The 19,457-nt window shown below is 35.6% G+C and overlaps 1 long non-coding RNA gene across 1 annotated transcript in view; it reads left to right on the top strand.

The window, feature by feature from the left end:
- The window catches only part of LOC122797306, a 248,889-nt gene that overhangs the window by 127,424 nt on the left and 102,008 nt on the right, over window positions 1–19,457 (top strand). The window contains exon 3 of the long non-coding RNA XR_006364063.1: window positions 735–940. This is a non-coding gene — a long non-coding RNA (uncharacterized LOC122797306). The remainder of the gene's footprint in view (window positions 1–734; window positions 941–19,457) is intronic.

Below are 19,457 nucleotides of genomic sequence, written 5' to 3'. Positions count from 1 at the left end.
TAAAGTTGTTCTTATAACAATTCAGCGTATTTTTAACACAATGGCATGTAATGTGGTTCCTTTTGGATATGAGAATAATTTTTACCTTTATGCAGTGATTCAGGCCTTGTTGCTTGAATCCAGAACAATAAAAGACCTGGGTGTTGTTTTTGATGACAAACTTAGATTTGATACCCACATTATGGCTGTTATACAGCATAATTACAGTACTATGAGAGACAGCCTTTTTCCATTATTATTAGTAGAAAGGAAGAAAGGTTCTGATCCCTTTATCCCTTTATACAAATCACTGATTAGGCCTAATACTGTGGACAAGTCTGCATTTACAACTTAAACTGTCTAAAAAGTTAGTCAGGATTTTAATAACTTATACCTAATAGATATCATGGGTACATCATTTGCAGTACAAAATAGGTTATAACCTCTGACCTTATACTCTACACGGTATAGAAAACTAAGGGGTGAGGGCCTTTTGATTTGTAAATGCTGAAGAAATGGGCTATTGGCATCCACCATTGGTATTTATTTTTCCTGTCCTCTGAAAAATACAAGAACCAACTATCTGCTTGTTGTTTTATTTCTTGACATGCCTCTGATTAAGAGCAAGCATTTTTTGGAGTTTACTTGTGCTAGCAGCATGACAAGTATCAACATTATCTAAGTTTAAGTTCAGTTAGATAGCTCTTTTGGGAACAGCTTATATGATACAATATGTTTTTGTCACAAAATCCTAGGTAGCCTCACCGAGGATTTGAGCTTGTTGTATGACCACATTAAACACTGAACACTTCAATGACATCATCTGCTCTACTCCCCGAGGTCATACACCCAGAGACTGCTGATACTTTCAGAGATGCAGACTGAGTCTTTAGATATTCATACCTTCACTTATCAAGCAGTCTGGAACATGCTACCTAAATGGTTGAGAATGTCCCCTATGGTGAGTGATTTTAAGAGTTTCATAAAGACCTTTCTGTTTAAGCTTTCCAACTGCTGACTGATATCTAGCTTTAGCTCTGTTATTGTGCGTTTTACAATGCATTTTATTATTATTTCTTGTACTTTGTTTTACTGTTGTCATTCTATCTTATAACATGTTTTTGATTAGTTTTTGTACCCACACTTTAATATAAGTATATAAATAAACCTGAATTTGAGACAACTGTTAAAACAGACAGCTATGTGAGGAAATCTGATTGTTTTAATTTGCATATTTAACATTGTATCCTTTTTGATTCCCTCTTTTATTGCAGTAAGTGTTACTGTATTTAAAGATTTTTTTCTGTTTTGAATTTTAAATCATCTAGGTTAAGGCAGAAAGTAAACATAGTGATTGTTTTTGTGAGACTAAAAAACAGACTGCTTATGATTTATGACAAGGGTTGGAGGCTAGTATTTTACTTAAAGTAACGAAAAAATGTTCAGTTTTTGAGACATCTGAGACAGCTAATATAACAGATATATATATATAAGGGTGAGAGGTATGGGTTGGGCTGCAGTGGGTTTCACAATGTATTCTGACCACAGTGGCCTGAATTTATTAATTCATTTGATCACAATTAATCATCTGAGGTATCCAGGAACAGTCATACAAGTGTCTCTAATTGATAGTTGTGTGTGTGTTTGTGTGAGAGAGAGTTTGTGTTTAGAGGAATTAACATAAATTACTGTGGCAAATTATTTTTTATTTTATTTTATCTGAGATGTACATAGTCAACAAAGTTGATTTTAATTGCTGGGTAGAGGGGCTGTGGATGAATGTGATTAACATTTTTAGCATTTGCTCAGATTAAACAGTCATTATTTTGGTTTTGCTAAAGTACTGTGCATTTGTGTGAAGCAAGCAGGAATTATTTACTATGGCTATTTTAACGCAATCAGATATATGACAGTGGCAGCCAATAAAGTATCTGGAACTGAAGAGTATAGAGATAATCTGTGATGGGAATAACTGTGTGTGTGGAGGGCCATGTATCTAAATGTAGCAAGTTGGCAATAATTTTTTCACTTAACATCATCATTATATTCAATAAGTGACTATCTGTTTTGGTGTGGGCAGGATGTTTGTAATAGAAACTGATCATTGGCACAGTGGAACACTGAGCAGTATTCCTATCTAACACTGCTACATGTACTTCCTGTCTCTATATGCACATTTCATATTTAGTCTAAAAATAATGCTGTGAGAAATCAGCCATTTTGAGATTTCAACCGTTCATTATTTTTGTCTCGCAAAAATAATGTTTAGTCTTGTGAGATTTCGGGATTTAGGACTAGGCCCATATATATATATATATATATATATATATATATATATATATATCTATGTGTGTATATATATATATATATATATATATATATATATATATATATAGTTAACATGGCATGCCTTTTTATATGACATAAAGTGCTTTCTAGTGAATAATGGGCTTTGTTTTTATTTCAGAAATGTTAAGATATTAATGTTTTTCATAGATGTAAAACCATCTGATTCAAACTAAGAAGTTCTTTACTTTTATCACATTGTCTGGAAAAGGCTAAGTGAGCTGATAAGCACATGACCCTTGTCTCAGTTTCTAAAAATGTTGAACATTTTTGGGCATCTCTTCAAATTTCAGCCATTCTGTGTTTGTCTCACAAACCACACCTGCAACAATGACTGAGTACTGGAAAAATGCTGTTTATAACTCAATGTACACACGCCCTTCCAGTTCTGCTTTTTGCATCTGTGGACAAGGCTAACAACTGCACAAAACTATACTGCTCTGTTTTGCTGATCAGCAGAGATAGTTCTGGTGATCTATACAAAACAAGACTTCTTTTTCTTTTAAGGGTGAACCCAAGTCATTCTGCAAATTGTCTGCAGACTTTGCCATATTACTCTGAAATCACATTTCATAGGTTATATGGGATTACTAGGCTAACGAGGGAGCTTTCAGTCCAAGAACTTACACAGCAGGTGTTAAGTGATACCACTGCGAGTATACTAGTCATCTTTTGACACATTTCCCAGCGCGCCTGATTTTCATATTTGTGATACTGGGTGTTAAGTAAGAGCACTAGAGTAATTAGCAACAAGCAGTGCATTACTGTAGGCGTTTCACACAGTAGTATAAAATTGCAATTATTAAGGAGCTCGTCTGATTTCTTTCATGCATACCTGTTTCATGCCATTTCCTTTACATGGTGTGATTCAGAAATGAAAAAGACCATTCCTTTGTCTGAGCACTTGATGCAGTCATCGTGGCATGCTTTCCACTGGACAAAATACAACAGCTGTGAAATTTATTATGAATATGGAACGTAGAATGTAAGAAGTTATTGAACATTATGTAGGACTTCTGCAGCAGTTGAAAAATCAGCTCAATGAACATTATTTATTTTCACCGGCACGCTAATGTAGGGCATGTCTCTTGCTTGGTAGCCTTTTCTTCAGAAATCTTTTTGCCTTGCAGGTGAACATTCTCCCTACTTAGAATGATTTTCAGGAGTGCCTGAAACTGTGTTATAATTAGAACAATTGTCATTCAAAATATACTGACTGGGCAAAAAGACCAGCTAGCCAGAACTCTGAAATTATGTTTTTGGTTGGGTCAAGCCCCTGAGGCAACCTGTATGCAGGTCCTGGTTCTCATCCTATTTCATTTTTATTCCATCTCCAAGGTCACATCACTCCTCTCAAATATTTACTCACTTTGTTCTTTTACCTGTACAGTAATTTGAGCAGCATTCACTTTAACAATCACTGTGAAATTCGGGGTGAATGCATCTATAGATATGGAGTCAGGGTTTAAAGGACTCCACTGTCAAGGTTAAGGATCAAATATATTGAACATCTGAACTCTGAGTGGTCTGTAGTGAAGAAATGATTCAAATCATCTTATGCTTGTAAAGTGCAGCTTTGTGTAAAAAAATAAATAAATGTTGGGCCTTCAAAGTCGTACACACAACATCCGAGTGTTGCTTATTCTAGCACTGATACATATCGTGTACAGTGAAAGCACACATCTGATAACATAACTTCAGGAGTAATATCTTTGCATTTAATTTTCTAATGCAGTCATAGGCCATATGTAAAGATATGCAGCAACAGGAGATATGATGCCAACTATACCTTCCAAAAGAGTGAAGATTTTAAATGTTTCTTCCCAATGCCCATTCTCTAGGCAGTATATCAGAAATTTAGTGCATCTGACTTCACAATACTGTTAACATTATTATGTATTATATAGAGATAAACCAGGAAAACACTATTTCTGGCAATTATGTCCAAGCATAACTTGGATTTCCTTCTAACAGTGACTCCAAACATGCTCTGCTGTCAGTAGAGGATCTCTTCCGTGCACAAAGCAAATCATGAGTTGGTCTTACTTATTACCAGTGTCACTAATTTACTTTCCCCGTTTGCTGTATTTTCAGGTGAGAATGCAGTGTCCACCAGTAGTCATCTCCTAATGAAATAACTACAAACATGTAGTGTTATGTCTTAAAGCCGATCTCATGTTTATGAACTATCTTGGCATGTATTTCTGGATTTGATTGCTAATCTCCACTACAATAGCAAATGCAGGTTATTTATATAGCTCACTTATAGGATTACAGTGGAATGGAACACGCACAGCAAAACACTTTCTGTATGCTACAAGTTAATTAGATTGCATTGTTTTACTTCTGGTTTTAAAATGTGAAAATGCTTCAGTTTTGTAAATTAAGTTCTTCTTCTCATTGATATAAGGTGGACAGTAGTCTCTCCTTTGATAATCACATCACCACAGTAGTTAGCAAATCATTCTATGTGGCACACCTCATCACAAATGGGTTCTCATCCAGGAAAAAAGAAGTCATTGTTCCCCTCTACTCGGCACTCATTAGACCCATTATAGAGTACAACGCCCCTTTTGGAATGTACCTCACAAGACATCTGCAGCAGCTGGAAAGGCCACAGAAGTACCTCACAAAGAGGATTACTGCCCTTAAACAGATGCCCTACACTGACCGTCTCAAAAACTCCATCTTTACTCTGTAGCATATTGCCTACTCCGAGGAGATCTCTGCCTAACATATAAAGCTATGTTAAACCGAGAGCTGTTGGACATGCTACACCTAAAGAAATCCCAATCCCTCCTAGCTACATGCTCTAGGGACCTAAACCTTGTCACCACAATAAACAGGACATGCTGGAGGGATAGATTCATGTCCCAGAGACTTCCTATACTCTTGAACAAGCTACCCATCTATGTTAAGCAAAGTTCCTCATTAGCACTCCAAGAAAAATCTTGATGAGTGGATGGGAAATAGGAAATACACCCTGGGGATAACTTCTGTTGCTCTGCTTAACAGGGGCACAGGAAATTAACTTTTTTGGGTGGCGTAAGCCAGGGAACCTTGTTGGCTAGCCTTGCTTAGACCCTTGGGCCGATAGCGTAGTACCTACCAATGAACCTATGAACTCTGCTATTTCTGGAAGTAGTTTCTTCAGGCAACATGTTACACAGAAAAGACACGGAGAGTGCAAAATTAAGCTTTATTTTACTGTTTTAGTAACAGCAGAGCACAACTAGAGCAGGGGACACTGATCAGAAAAAACTGACAGTGGTCTAACAAGCATCATTTCTGACTGACAGCCTTTCTGTGTTAAGCCTCACAGTCACAGTATATTAAGTGTTTAGGGTTGAATAGCATTGTACACCTTCTGAATGGTGAAACCACAGTCAGTATTTTTAAGAGTAAGAGGCATTTTTATAGTAGGTGATCTGGGCATGATTCAGACTATTTTGTACAGATTTATAGTAGAACAGACAAATACTAAGACATATGTCTTCATTACGTACATGTTAATAAAGAGGCTTTTGTTTCACTGATTCCAAGGACATTTATTTAGGTTAGTATTCATGCTTTTTATTGGCTGTTTCCCTTGTTGATTAATTTTAGTTTTCTTGGTATTTTTAATTAGTTTAGTACATTCTGAGTTTTGACTGGATGTTCTTACGAGTGAAATGGGAACATATTCTGTCATCCATGGGGGGGAGGTTAGGAAATGGAATTGGTACATAAGGAAATTTTCTTAAAGATTTTTACTGTTAGGGAGAAGATGATTGGCTGTGGGGTGTCTTTTTATTTAGAACTGAGTTTGCTTGTAGCTAAAGGCAGTGATACTGTGTTATGAAAGGTATTGTGTTCTGCAACTGTGCAGCTGGCATGATAGGGAGTGACTTCTCTTAGGGGTCCTGCTGAGGAGCGACTGTTTTTTCAAAGGTACAGGACTGGGGGGGGGGGGGGGGGTTGAGGGTTGTATTATTCACCAGCAGGAAATATGGTACATCATCTGACAGATGGCAGCTTTTAATACGTCCGAAAACATATTTTCAAAACTGTGTATTTGTGTATGATGGGACTGCTACTTTGGTATAATGGGAAATACGTATTTTATACCTGCACCTTTTCGCTGTTTTTCCTGTGTATTTTATATAGGATGATGTGTTTTCTGTTATGTCACAGCTGTATTTTTTTATTAGTTTCACATGTTTTGTGAACAGTTGGAAATTTTATTGCTCTATTATCATGAGGTTAGGTGAGCCAGTTGTTTTCTCTTGTTTAGACAGGACTATTTTTTCGGCTTATTTTCAGTTTGTTCTCAGTTTTGTTTGTATGCAGTTCAAGGAACCTAATGTACTCAGATTTTGAGCAAGTACAACCTTCTGATGTCCTTATAGTAGTATGCTTTACCAATACAAAAATATGAAAGGTTAAACAGGTACATTTTGTTGATTTTTAGCATACTAGAAATGACTTTTTTTTAGGTTGACTGGGTAAACCTATTAAGTTACAAGTGTTTCTCTAAAGGGGTAATTAAAGAGCACTGTTTGCTTTTCAGACCTGCTCAGTTACGTAGTAGGCAAACAGAATCTGAGGGAAGCAAATACAGGACTAAAGGACAAAGGTCACTAGTAGCTCAAAGCCTTAGTCCATTGCATTAAACTGCAAAGCTTAACTAATAAAATGTTTTGTATAATATTTCAGCAGGAATCACATTAATCACACAGATAAAAATAATAATCACAAGAAAATATGAAAGAACTCTTTACTAATTTTGTTCAGCTTGTAACAGAATACATTTAATAGATTTAATATGAATATCTCAGTAAGTCATAACAAATAATTGAAACTGAAGCATCTTAAAGTACACTTAATAACACTCCCAAATAACTGTTATTAAAACATTACCAACTATTATAAAATCATCATGTTTTCAGTGGCTCAAGTTTCCCTTTAACCCACAATGTGAGGGCAGTGCCCCCATACTCATGATCCCCCCCCCCTCTCTCTCTCTATATATATATATATATATATATATATATATATATATATAAAAATATGTACACACTAACTTCACACAAACTCAAAGAAAAGTGAAAAGGTAGAAAAGCAGCATAAAACTGGATTTTCCATCTACAACCGCAAAACAAAGCACTGTAGCATAGTTCAGATGTATTAAAACATTGACAACACACATGTGTAATCTTTCTTTTAAGATGTTTTAATGTACAATAACATGCAACACGATTCACTACAGAAATATCTGTTTAACTTTACATTATTCGTGCCCAGCAACTGCAATAACATCTAGAATCGGCAGCTATTATCGTGTGGAGAATAGTTATTTTATTTTGCTATGATAATCCAACTGGATAGATGTGTTTGTCAGTGGAGGCCAGAGGAAATAAATGCTAACAATAATAATTTCAGGAGAGCTTGTGCAGGTGGCAAATGGGGATTAAACATTTGACTATGGTCCAGGTGACTGTAGTTCAGTTTAGTGCTTAGGTGCCTGATGGTGCAGTTAGGAACTAGATGGGCATGACCATATGAGTTGGAGGGGGTATACATAGACAAGTGTGTGGGTTGATATGCCTGGTGGATATGGGGAAACAATTGCATGGTCTCTCCTGGGAATGGACAGGGACAGCCTGCTGATGTTAACCAACCCCTGTGGAAGTGAGGGGGTCATGCAATGCTGATTTCCATTATAAGCTCCACTAATGGGTTCTCATTGGGTCAGTGCAGTCAGAGGGTACTGCTTAAAAAAAAGAATAGTGAGCTACCACTGATGGCTGCCTCAATAATGGCTCCCAGTTGACCCTCACCTCCAGTTATTGGGATTGGCATAGGCTGTTTGGCCAAAAAGGGGCTGATGGTAACAGGAAACATGGACAAAGTGGAGCAAACAAAACTGTATTTTAAGAGGTATTATATACATGCTTAGTAATAGCAGCCACATAAACAACTGAACTTAGAGAAAAGAAATCATCATAAAATAAAGAACAGTCAAGGGCTGGCCACCCAGCAGTGCGAACATTGTCTCTAGATGATTTTCACCACTGAAGTGGCATCCTGTCCATATGTGCAAAAATGGAAAAAAGGGGTTGTGGGTAGAGGAATGAAATCTTACAGCGTAAGGAATTTCACATAGCAGTTATGATCTGAACGGAGAGATGAAGGGGTCCGAATGGAGAGATGAAGGGGTCCAAACGGAGAGATGAAGGGGTCCGAATGGGGAGATGAAGGGGTCCGAATGGAGAGATGATAAAATCAACAAGTAAAGGAGAGTAGAATGCTGGAACTAAATTCATCCTTAAGTCTTGGTGAGTACCTTCACGACGTGGATCCTGTTTTCACAAAATCTCATCAAGATGACACTGATATATAGACTGCATTTTATATAGTGTATATCATGGACAGAAGTAGGTTAAAAAGTAAAAAAGACAACTTGGTGCACCAGTCCTAGGATAAAAAAGTGCCCAATCCTAGTAAGCACACTGGTGCCAGGATTGAAAAAAAGATAGTGCAAAGTCCTCAAGACACAGAAACATTCCTGCAATGGCATTAGGACAGGCTCATTGGGAGGATGCCCCCCCCCCCCCCCGTTGTAGTAGTCCACAAAAACCACAAAAACTGACAGGCCAAAAAAAGGCATAAAGAGGATAAAGTGGACTATTGAGGATAAGAAAGAAATAAAGAAATGATATATTGTTACTATTATGCAAGAAGCCCAAAATTTCTGGATAGAAGATCTGCAATAAGATTAGGAGAGAAATTAGAGGAAAGAAAAATATTTGCAGAAGAAAAACTGGCAGAAGCTTCAAATGCAAATGTGTGTTCATTAATACAACAGATTCATGAAAAACATTATATAGACCAAGAATCCTTGGGCCATTTGGAAAAAGAAGTGACTGGGGAAAAGCAAAAATATAAAGAACAAAATCTAGAGATTTTTGAAAGGTATAAAAAAGAAACATGGGCATGGGAAAGAAAGTCTGATATAGTGCAATATCTATGCGAAGGAGAAAGCCAAACTAATCAATACAAAAAAAAAAGCAGCTTCAAAAGTATTTGAAGAGAAATAGAAGCAAAGGCACCTAGATATGGGAAAGTTCACAATACAAAAATTAAGAACACAAAGGGGGAACGTAGAACAGATTAGTAAAACAGAAGATAAACAAATAGAAGATGAAGTTATGGAATACCGCTGAAGGGAAGAAATTAGGGCAGAAACTTTAACACAGGTTATATCACAGCATGATGGTACAATGAGCTCCCAAAGTAAGGGGAAACAGGAGGAGGAGCAGGAGACATCTGAAGAAGAAATGTGGACATGGGAAAGAAAAAGAGATGTAATACGGTGCCATATTTATTTAAAGGAGAAAGCAAAACTAATTAATACAAAAAAAGCAGCACCAAAGGTATTTGAAGAGAAATGCAGGTAAAGGCATCCAGATGTGGAAAATGTTGCAATACAAAACAATAATAAAAGAAAGAGGGAAAGTAAAAAAGAGGATTAGTAATGGAAAAGTTAAAGAAATAGAAACTGAAGTTACGGGTTACCTGTAAATTGAAGTATTTAGTGTAGAAAATCCAACTCTGGTAACATCACTGCATGAGAGAACAATGAGTCCCCAAATTACGGACAAACCAGTGGAACAGGAAGCATATGATCAGTTGCCATATGAAGATACTTTGGAGCCTTCAGTAGAGCAAGGGAAGGAGCAGTAAACTGTGACAACTTTGACTTAGTCAATGCTGTGGTTTGCGGAGTGCCATTGATTTTCCATATGAAAGAACAACAGATGACACAGGATGAAGCTGTAGAGAATGTCACAGGAAAGGAGAATAAAGAATGGACCTCAGTTTACTAGAAAAAGATTTAAGGGAAGAGTTGCTTGATTTAATAGAGATGGATAGACATATTAAGATTGATTAAAGAAATAGATTACAGAATGTCAGTAAGACCTAAAATATTAGAAGCCTGATAAAACAAATAAACATAGTAATCAAGACTATTAACAGAAAATCAGGTGATATAACAGGCGTAAATAGAATTTATTACTGTGCAGCTTTAATAACAGATAAAGTCTTACCATAAAAATAAGGACAATAAGGGAAAGGAAGGGAAGAAATCAAATGCCATCATGGAAATATTGAATAGAGAAAACTATAAAGCAATTAAAACCAGCCTGATAAGTACCATCCACAGGTGCAAAGCACGGCTTGTAACACTAAAAATGTAACTGAATAATTCAAGTTCCAAGTACAAGATATGATGAAATCCAGTGAAAGATACTGTAGTAAAGTCCAATGAATAAAATAATGATCCACTTGATCATTATGCTTTTGTGAGTTGATTTGGTAGAATTATGCATTGGTTAGTTTTGTAATACGTCAGGTCCATCCTGCCCTATAGGCTGATTTGTTACGTTATTTAAACTGACAATATATTTTTTATACATTGAATGTCTGAAGAAGCCATTACGGTGAAAGCGCTAACGTCCTTTTATTAAACCATTTTATTCATTGGACTTTACTACAGTTTCTTTCACTGGATTTCATCATATCTTGTACTTGGAACTTGAATTATTCAGTTACGTTTTTAGTGTTACAAGCCGTGTTTTGCACCTGTGGATGGTACCTAACAGGCTGGTTTTATTTATCTTATTTTGTTCCACGGGAGCATTGACCTATTGGTGGTATTTTTTGTTATTATAAATCAATTAAGGCAAGAAGTGTCACTGTTAGAAGAGGGAACAGATCAACAAAAATATTTAGAAAGATAGATGCAGCACACAGTATTAGAACAGACCAGGATCTATCCTACACTGTTGCAATCGATAAACTAAAGATATCAGCATAGGCAGAAAAACTGAGAAAATATACAGATAAAAATAAAGGAAAAGTACAAAATAAGCAGTTCATTGATGGCCAAAAAAGCTTTATAGAGGATTGGGAAACAAAGCAAAAGGAATAGAAACATCACAAAAAAAAAAGAAGCAGAAATATTTGGAGAAATATCTAGGAAGACTTTGAGGAACATAATGAAGATGCTGAATGGAGAGAAGTAAAAGAAACAGTAAGAAGTTCAAATGCATAGGATATGAATGGGATGAAGTAACAGACAAGAGAAATTGAAATATATTTAAGTAAAGCTCCTAAGTGGAAAACCCAGGTCCAGATGAGTACCTGATTTCATCTTTACATGAAGATTTAGCCCTTGAGTAAATACTACTTATATGCACACCCCAAACAGACACCAACCTAGTTAACAACAGAAAAATTATACTCCTCCTTAAAGAGTGAACCTACAAGCTATCCTAAAAACTATAGTCCAATAACTTGCCTTCTGACAACGTCTAAACTATATACTGGAACTGATGCCAACTGAGTTTAAAGTCATTTAGAAGAAAACCCAATCATGGCAATAGAACAAAAGGGTAAAAAAAGAAAGCCATGTGGAAGAAAGGATCATTTGTTGTTAAATAAAGTCATAAGGGAGAATTGTAAAAAGGGAAAAAATCTAAGTATGGCATAGACAGACTACAAAAAAGCATTTGACAGCATCCCTCATTCATGGGCAAAGGAGTGCTTGCAGATATATAAGATGCATAGGACACACCCTACATTGATCAATTGCATTGCAGTGACCATAAAACAGTGGCAGACCACTCTGCAGTTGAACCATGATAAAGGACAATTTATTATCCCAAGGATAAAAATTCAAAGGAGGATATTCCAGTGTGACTGTCTGTCACCACTGCTCTTTTGTCTTGGCCTTAACTCATTAAGCTATTTAACAGCTTAGGTTATGGTTACACTTTAGCTCCAAGAAAACAAACGATTCTCATCTTCTTTTTGTGGATGATTTAAAACTGTATAGTTCATCAGATGAGGAACTGAAAGCACAACTGCAATTGGTCAAAAGTTTCTCAGATATTATAAGAATGGCATTTGGTCTTGAAGTGCAAAGACAGCCTTTAAAGCAGGAAAGCTGCAACACCAAAAAATATCAGTCTGGGACAGGAATGTGATATAAAGGAACTTGTGATGGACAGAGTATATTTGAGAATTAGTGAATAATTGACAAAAGGAATATTTTAGAAGACTAAAATTAATACTGACAACAGCCCTGACATCTGGGAACAAAGTCCAAGCTATATACAAATTTGCTCTTCCTGTTCTAACTTACAGTTTTGGGGTGACTGACTGGCCCCAAAAGGTATTGGATCAGTTGGATAGGAAAACAAGAAAAATGCTTCATGCTTATCAAATTATTTAGAAAAATCAGTGTATACCAAGATTATAAATTTCCTGTTCTGAAGGAGGTATGAGCCTCCTGAAACTTGATTACACATATAGGTCTGCAATCATAGAACTGCACACATGCCTGCTGACCTCTCAAGATCCAAGCACAGTGAAAGTTTTAAAACATGAGAAGAACAAGTCTAAGATGACTTCCCTACTTAGTTTAGCAGAAGCATATTGATGTCAAGCAGGAATGGAAATCATACCAGAAGTAGACAAAAATCAGGCAGCAACTGAATGTGCCAAAAACAACAACAAAAAAGGAATATAAGATGAAGGATCAGATGAGAAGACAAGAAATGTGGAAAAGGCATAAATATAGTTGCAAGTACAGAAAACTCCTGGAACAACCTCACGTTTATCAAGATCTGATGCAGGAATGGTCAAGGAGAGGTGAATTTAAACCAAAAGATGAAATGTTAATATTGGAGGCCCAGGATAGTGGACTACGTAGACGATGGTTTACAAAGTCCATTGAACATATTGGAGAAATGGACAAATAAAGATTTTGTAAAACAGAATTGGAAACAGTCGCACATCTTGTTCCTGTGTGTGATATACTAATGGTAGGGGGCCTGTATACTGAAAGGCATAATAATGTGGCAAGACTGTTGCACTGGGGATTATGCAAACATTATAATACTAAAGTAGCTGAGAAGCACTGGAAACATCAGCCACAAAGCATTATAGAAAATTATGAAGTTTATATCACATGTGGTCATCCATTACCAACAGTTCAAATAATAGATGCGAGAAAACCAGATATAACAGTCCATGAAAAGAAGGCATTATTAGTAGCATTGATCACTGAAATTACACCCAGTGATTACGGTCTCTTATGTACAGAGAGACACACTAAGTCATAAAATGCCACAATTTGCAGGCAGAAATATGGGCAGTGTGGAAGAAGGATACCCAGATACTTCCAACAGTAGTCAGAGTAATGGGGCTCATAAAAAAGAATTTACAGTCATATTTAGATATGCTACCGATACATGTAACTCCATATGAATTACAGGAGTCACTTCTGGGCACATTGCGGGTGCTGCAAAGAGCATTTTTGGCTAACATTAAAGATTGAAACAATACTAATTTTATGAACTTTAATCATACTTTGACTTAGGAATGGGGTCTATTCCTGTCATGGTTTTAGAAACCCAAAATACTTGGAGAAATTAAAACGGCAGTTATGTACATCATAGTATTTCAGTATTAGCAGCAGTTACAATGCATATGCCAAATCCAGAAGATTCTGTACAACTGCTTCAGTGAAACAAATAGATGCAGTTCTGTAATATTTGTTACGATGATGAGTAGTTCGTCTAAATATGCTAGGTTTTGTCATTCCAGTGTGGTTGTTTACAGTATGAAGGCTGCTGTGAGAAAATGAAATGAAGTTAAGATTGATAAATAATAATGACAACTGCTGTTAGTTTTGTTTTTTATTAACAGAAAGTTATAAATAATAGTACTGAATTATGTAGAAAGGCAGTAAGTGTAGGGGCAGGGAGGAAGTGTATATGTAGAGAGTAGAGAAAACAGGATAGAATTTATTTATTGTGTATATAACTATATATCATATGTGGTGTGCTGGGAATGAAAATAAAACTGTAGATAATAATACAGTGAGAATTTACTTTTATTAATTACTGTGGTAAGTCACATGAACAATACTATTTAGTTGTTAGATGTTGTTTAGTTGTAACTAGATTTTTTTAAGGTATGGAATAATAAACTAAATGCAATATTCTTAGCAATGTTGTGATGTTCTGAACTTTGAGCTTCAGAAAAATTGGGTAGTCGAACACTAGCTAAAACAAGTCACCCCAGCTTCTTGTAAGAAATAACATAGAAACTGCCAAAGTTTCACATGAAAGTATGTATCAAGACATTGCACAGCGACTTACTAGTTCATTAACCAAGAATAACAGGTGTGGTTAAAAATTGTTAACTTTGCTTTTATTTATTTGTATATTTATTTAGCATTTAGTAACTGGCTAAACACAAAGGTCCAGGGACCTTTTCTAGGCACGACCTTGCCTTTAAAGGCAGTAAACTTTATAGGACAATTTATGCAGAAATTTAAAAATCCACAAGCAATGTATACAGAAAATGCACAAAATATACAGTAACACTGAAAGATCAATGCATACATCCAAGCAGTGCAGTATTGCTATGTAAAGTATGTATGTAAAGAAGACTTAGATATAATGCACATTTTATTTTTTGTCACATTTAAACATGCACAGAAGTAAGGAAAAAAGGGTAGAGGAAGTACAAGGAGAGAAGAAGGTAAAATAATAAAAAAAACCTAACAGGAAATAAGGTTACAGAATTGTTATTTAAGTGGTTAACATCTAGAGTGGAATGTTATTCATGATTATCAAAGCAGTTTTTATACTCAGTTTTTAAATGTATTTTATACACTGATAAAACTTCTCCTGAAAATGATAAAATTCTTCAGGTAACAGCTAAGCCACTTTACAAGCAATTAAATGATGATACATTCAGCAAAAATACAGATATAAAAAGTTCATAGAGAAGTTAAGCATGTTTGTAATACAGATCATCTTTACTGCAGTCCAATTAACACCAACCTAGCCACAATTGTAAAGTCCAGAAATGACTCAATACAACAGTCTTTGAAACCTTATTTTACTGCCTTACTCATGTAACATGGACATACTATGGTGCTTCTCTTACTGTAGTTATAAAGTACTGAGCTCTCAATGTTTATTTTCTTATTTCTCCCTCAGTTATAAACTGCAAACCATGACAACATTAGTTTATATCGTTATTCAGTCTATACACTGGTGAACATACTCTCCCTACTAAGACAGATATATTCATCTGATTTTTTCATCAAAACCTTCATATTTGATATATCCTTGCTATGACATACCTTATCCTTTTATAATTTTATTGTCTCGCTTACAGCCTACCTGCAACCATATATGTATACTCTTGTCATCCAATTCAACTAGAATTACTTCCTTTTGACTGTTATTAAACCTTTTCATAACATACAACCTTAAACAGGTGCTTCCTTTCCACTTTCCTGTATACCCTCTGTCTGCTGTCAGCCAGTCCAATATTTGGCCTTTAGCCAAAGACAACTTATGCTGAAATTAACTACCCAGTCTCCCCTGCTGCTTCAGTCAAGATATATCAATCTTTCCACCTGCATGTTCATTAACCCTTTAGTTGAATAATATCTTCGTATCTAGCATTATGTTAGTACTGTGTAGTCATTCAAATGTGAATGATTATATTACTTAACTTTGTAAGATGTGTGGCATTTGTTTACTTTTTTCTCATACTTAGAAAAAGAAGAAATCATATATTTTCTAAGATTCATGAAGCATCCAGCCCCAGGAAACATGAGGAAGTTCTATATTTTAAAGTCTATTTTTCTTTTTCATAACAGAAGCAAGGAGCACTCTAATGTTTTCATCTCCTTTGCAAAGAATGTATTTCTCCATGTTTTGTCTCTTTTATGTATAAAATCCTTAGTTCTCCAAATCACAGCTCAGTTGTATAACTGATCTTGTTATTTAAAACTAAACATGTTTTGTTGCTGCAGTCATTCAGTCTGTCAGTTCCTAACTCTTCTATTGATAAAAAATTGAAATGCGACAAACAGCTCAAGTTTAACAACCAAAGCTGAGTCATTTTTCACTACCAAGAAGGGATGTAGCCAGGATTTTTGGAGTTGTATACAAGTTAACAAATTACAACCTCAGCACCCTTCATGTGACTCCCCCACCCCAACATAGTATACATTTCCATACAGTATACTTTTCCAGCACCAGGGAAAACAATGAAATGACAAGCTTAGGCAAAAAAATGGCATCCTGAAAAAAGTCAAGTTAATAAAGTTTACAACTTTATAAAATAAAAGCATGATAAATATGGCAAGGATTTTCATTTAATTAATTTAAGCACATTTCATTGCAGAAAATGTATACATATATTATCTCAAAAAAGTAGACATCATGATGGGTTTCATTGAAATGATGAAAGTCCTAGTGATCAAGGTTTAAATGGATGAACACAGGTAATTCAGGATGAATGATCAAAAGCAGTTTAGCAAACTTGGTTCCCTTTTGAACCCATGCAAAAATGCATCTGAGAGGTGATTGCAAGCTGAGTGTTTGGCATGCACCCCCCCCCCCCCCCAGACCCCCGGACCCATGGTGTAGCTTATCTAAGAGACTCAATGGGTCAAGGTTTAATCTTTTTTTTTTCAGTCAATTGCAATTGATTCATTTGACATATCCACACTATCACATATATGGCAGGTGCCTGGCCATATCTTACTACCTAGTTAGAATTGTTAAAAACAAAACAATTTTCAGTTTTTTTTTTTTTTATTTTATTTTATTTCTTTTTGACTGGGTGAACCCACCAGCACAAATGTCTCTTTTTAGTGATTGCCTAGGAGTACTGCGTAGTTAAGTAAATCATTTAACGTCACATAGAATCATTTATAAGTAGAGACTCTGGAGAGTCAAACATTGGACTTGAAGTTTTTCAGCAGCTCACAGCCTTAAATCATTTTGTTAAACTGATAAGATCTAAGAAGCAGCTAGAAGGTAATGGAGTACTACCATGTCTGGAAACAAGTTAGACAACATATGCCTTCCCCTCATGTTTTCCTCTCTCTCTCTCTCTCTCTCTCTCACTCTTTTTGGTGCACATTTAGATTTCTCAAGAAATACACTCCAAAAACAAACATACTTTGTGTTCCTGAGTAAACAATGTAAAAAGCCATTTAAGAGAATACAGACTGTTATGCAAAGCACCACAAGAAAAACAAATGATACACACAATACCAGGCAAGCTACAAATGGAGAAACACAAATGAAACCCATACCACCTCTGAACTAGGAAAACTTCTGTCCTTCAAAATGAATGTTTGTACCATTTTCTGTAGAGTATATTCTACACTGCAGTCTGTCACCAGCACAGGTCAAGATTTAGGACTGGAAAATGTTTGTTTAATCTATGTTTTTTCTCAGCTGTTCCATCCAGTGGATCATTAATCTGCTATCCAGAGAAACAGAAGCCCTTTGTGCCATCAAGACTCTTTCTATCTGTCTCTTTGTTTCATTTCGTTATCAGGCTCTTCCTGCTTTCCTTACAAACTCTCTCACCCACTCCCTCCTAACTAAACTATTTAGACTGCTGCCATTTGTATCTCCTTCTATTTCATACTCCAAACCTGCAATCACAGAAATGCTTACGTACAAAAATGATATCATCCTGACACCCTAGAATGAATGAATACTTACTTGCACACTGGTGTTTGGAATCTAAGTAGCACAAGTGACCACCCTGATTTTGATATTGCTCCTGAATATGCCCCCTTCCAGTACTAGTGGATTATTGTTATTATTAGATAGACAGACAGAGGATAGATATACAAGAGGTACTGCAAAAAGAAAAAGAAAGTCTCTCTGGGTTGCTCTGTTTATAGATCAGAGCAAGCAGAAAAATCACTTTTATATGAAGTAGTCCATTAGTAGTAAACAAACAAATATACAAATGTTTAGTTATATAAGTAGAGAGACAGAGAAGTTATTTCTGAATTTTCTGTGAAGATCAGTCATGACCATTTACCCACTGACTGAAGCAATGAAATGTCGTAAGATGCCTGTATGTTTAAACTCACACAGCAGCTGGGCTAAGTATGACAGCTGTCAGCTGGGGACAAAGGGCACCATATAATTTATTATAACCGAGGGGAACTGGAGAGCCTGAAGAGGAAGATATTCTTCCCATCTTCAGTCCAATACATTATGTTGTAGATTAGAAGCAGCAGCTATAAGAGTATGATGGAAGCGATGGTGACACTACTATATATATATATATATATATATATATATATATATATATATATATATATATATATATATATTTTTTTTTTTTTTACATCAATAGTATCACGTTTCTCTTTGCATACTGTTGCTAGGAGGAATAACATATATAGACACTATATTAAAACTCACAGTTATGCAACATGTCCCATACCAAATAAATAAAAAAGAAAGAAAAAAATCCATTTACATCTTTTGATTGGTGTTATGGTTAACATTGTTATACCAGAAGTATAGTCAAAACAGATTCTTTGCTTAACAATTGTCCAGGGGATAGAAATGTCCTGTAGATTTCTATTCACCTCTTTCTCCAAATAGCCTTCCTCTGTAAATATCAGCAAAGGGAAATTATCACTTTTTTTTTATTTTAAAGTATTAACGCTGTGGGGTGTGGACTTCCAAGATGGCTGCACACTGAGTAACAGCTTAATTTCAGCTCTTCCAGTGTGAAAGCAGAAACGCAGAAAAGAAAGACAGTGAACTTGTCTTTTTGGGTTAATGTCAATAACTGGATAGTAAGTGCACTACCTGAATGCCAGCAAAAAAGGAGTTCAGAGAATCTGAAAGAAATCAATCACAAAAGATGAGGAGAAAATACTGACTGGAAAGAATTCTGCAGCTGTTCAGGAAAAAGCAGTGTATGCTCCAGCTTTGGTGCAAGACATGACTTCCAGTAACCTAGAGAAAAAAAAAAGTCAAATGTACTCAGATCTGATTAAAATAAATGAAACACTGAATGAATATACTAACTCAAATAACAAAAGACTAGTAAAATTGGAAGAAGCTTTAAAAGATATTCAGATGAGGTGATAAAACTGCAAAAATCAGAAGATGAAATGAAGAAAAGGCTGGCTAAATATCACACTGCTCAAGAAGAGATGCTTAAAAATAATAGAATTAGAGGATAGAGCACATAGAAAAAACTTTGATTGTCTGCTATACCAGAGA

Source organism: Protopterus annectens, chromosome 3.part0 (assembly GCF_019279795.1).
Source record: "Protopterus annectens isolate FY-2018-M chromosome 3.part0, PAN1.0, whole genome shotgun sequence".
NCBI classification, from domain to species: Eukaryota; Metazoa; Chordata; order Ceratodontiformes; family Protopteridae; genus Protopterus; species Protopterus annectens.
Note: the sequence above shows the minus strand (reverse complement) of the source record. Positions and strands in the feature narration are given on the sequence as shown.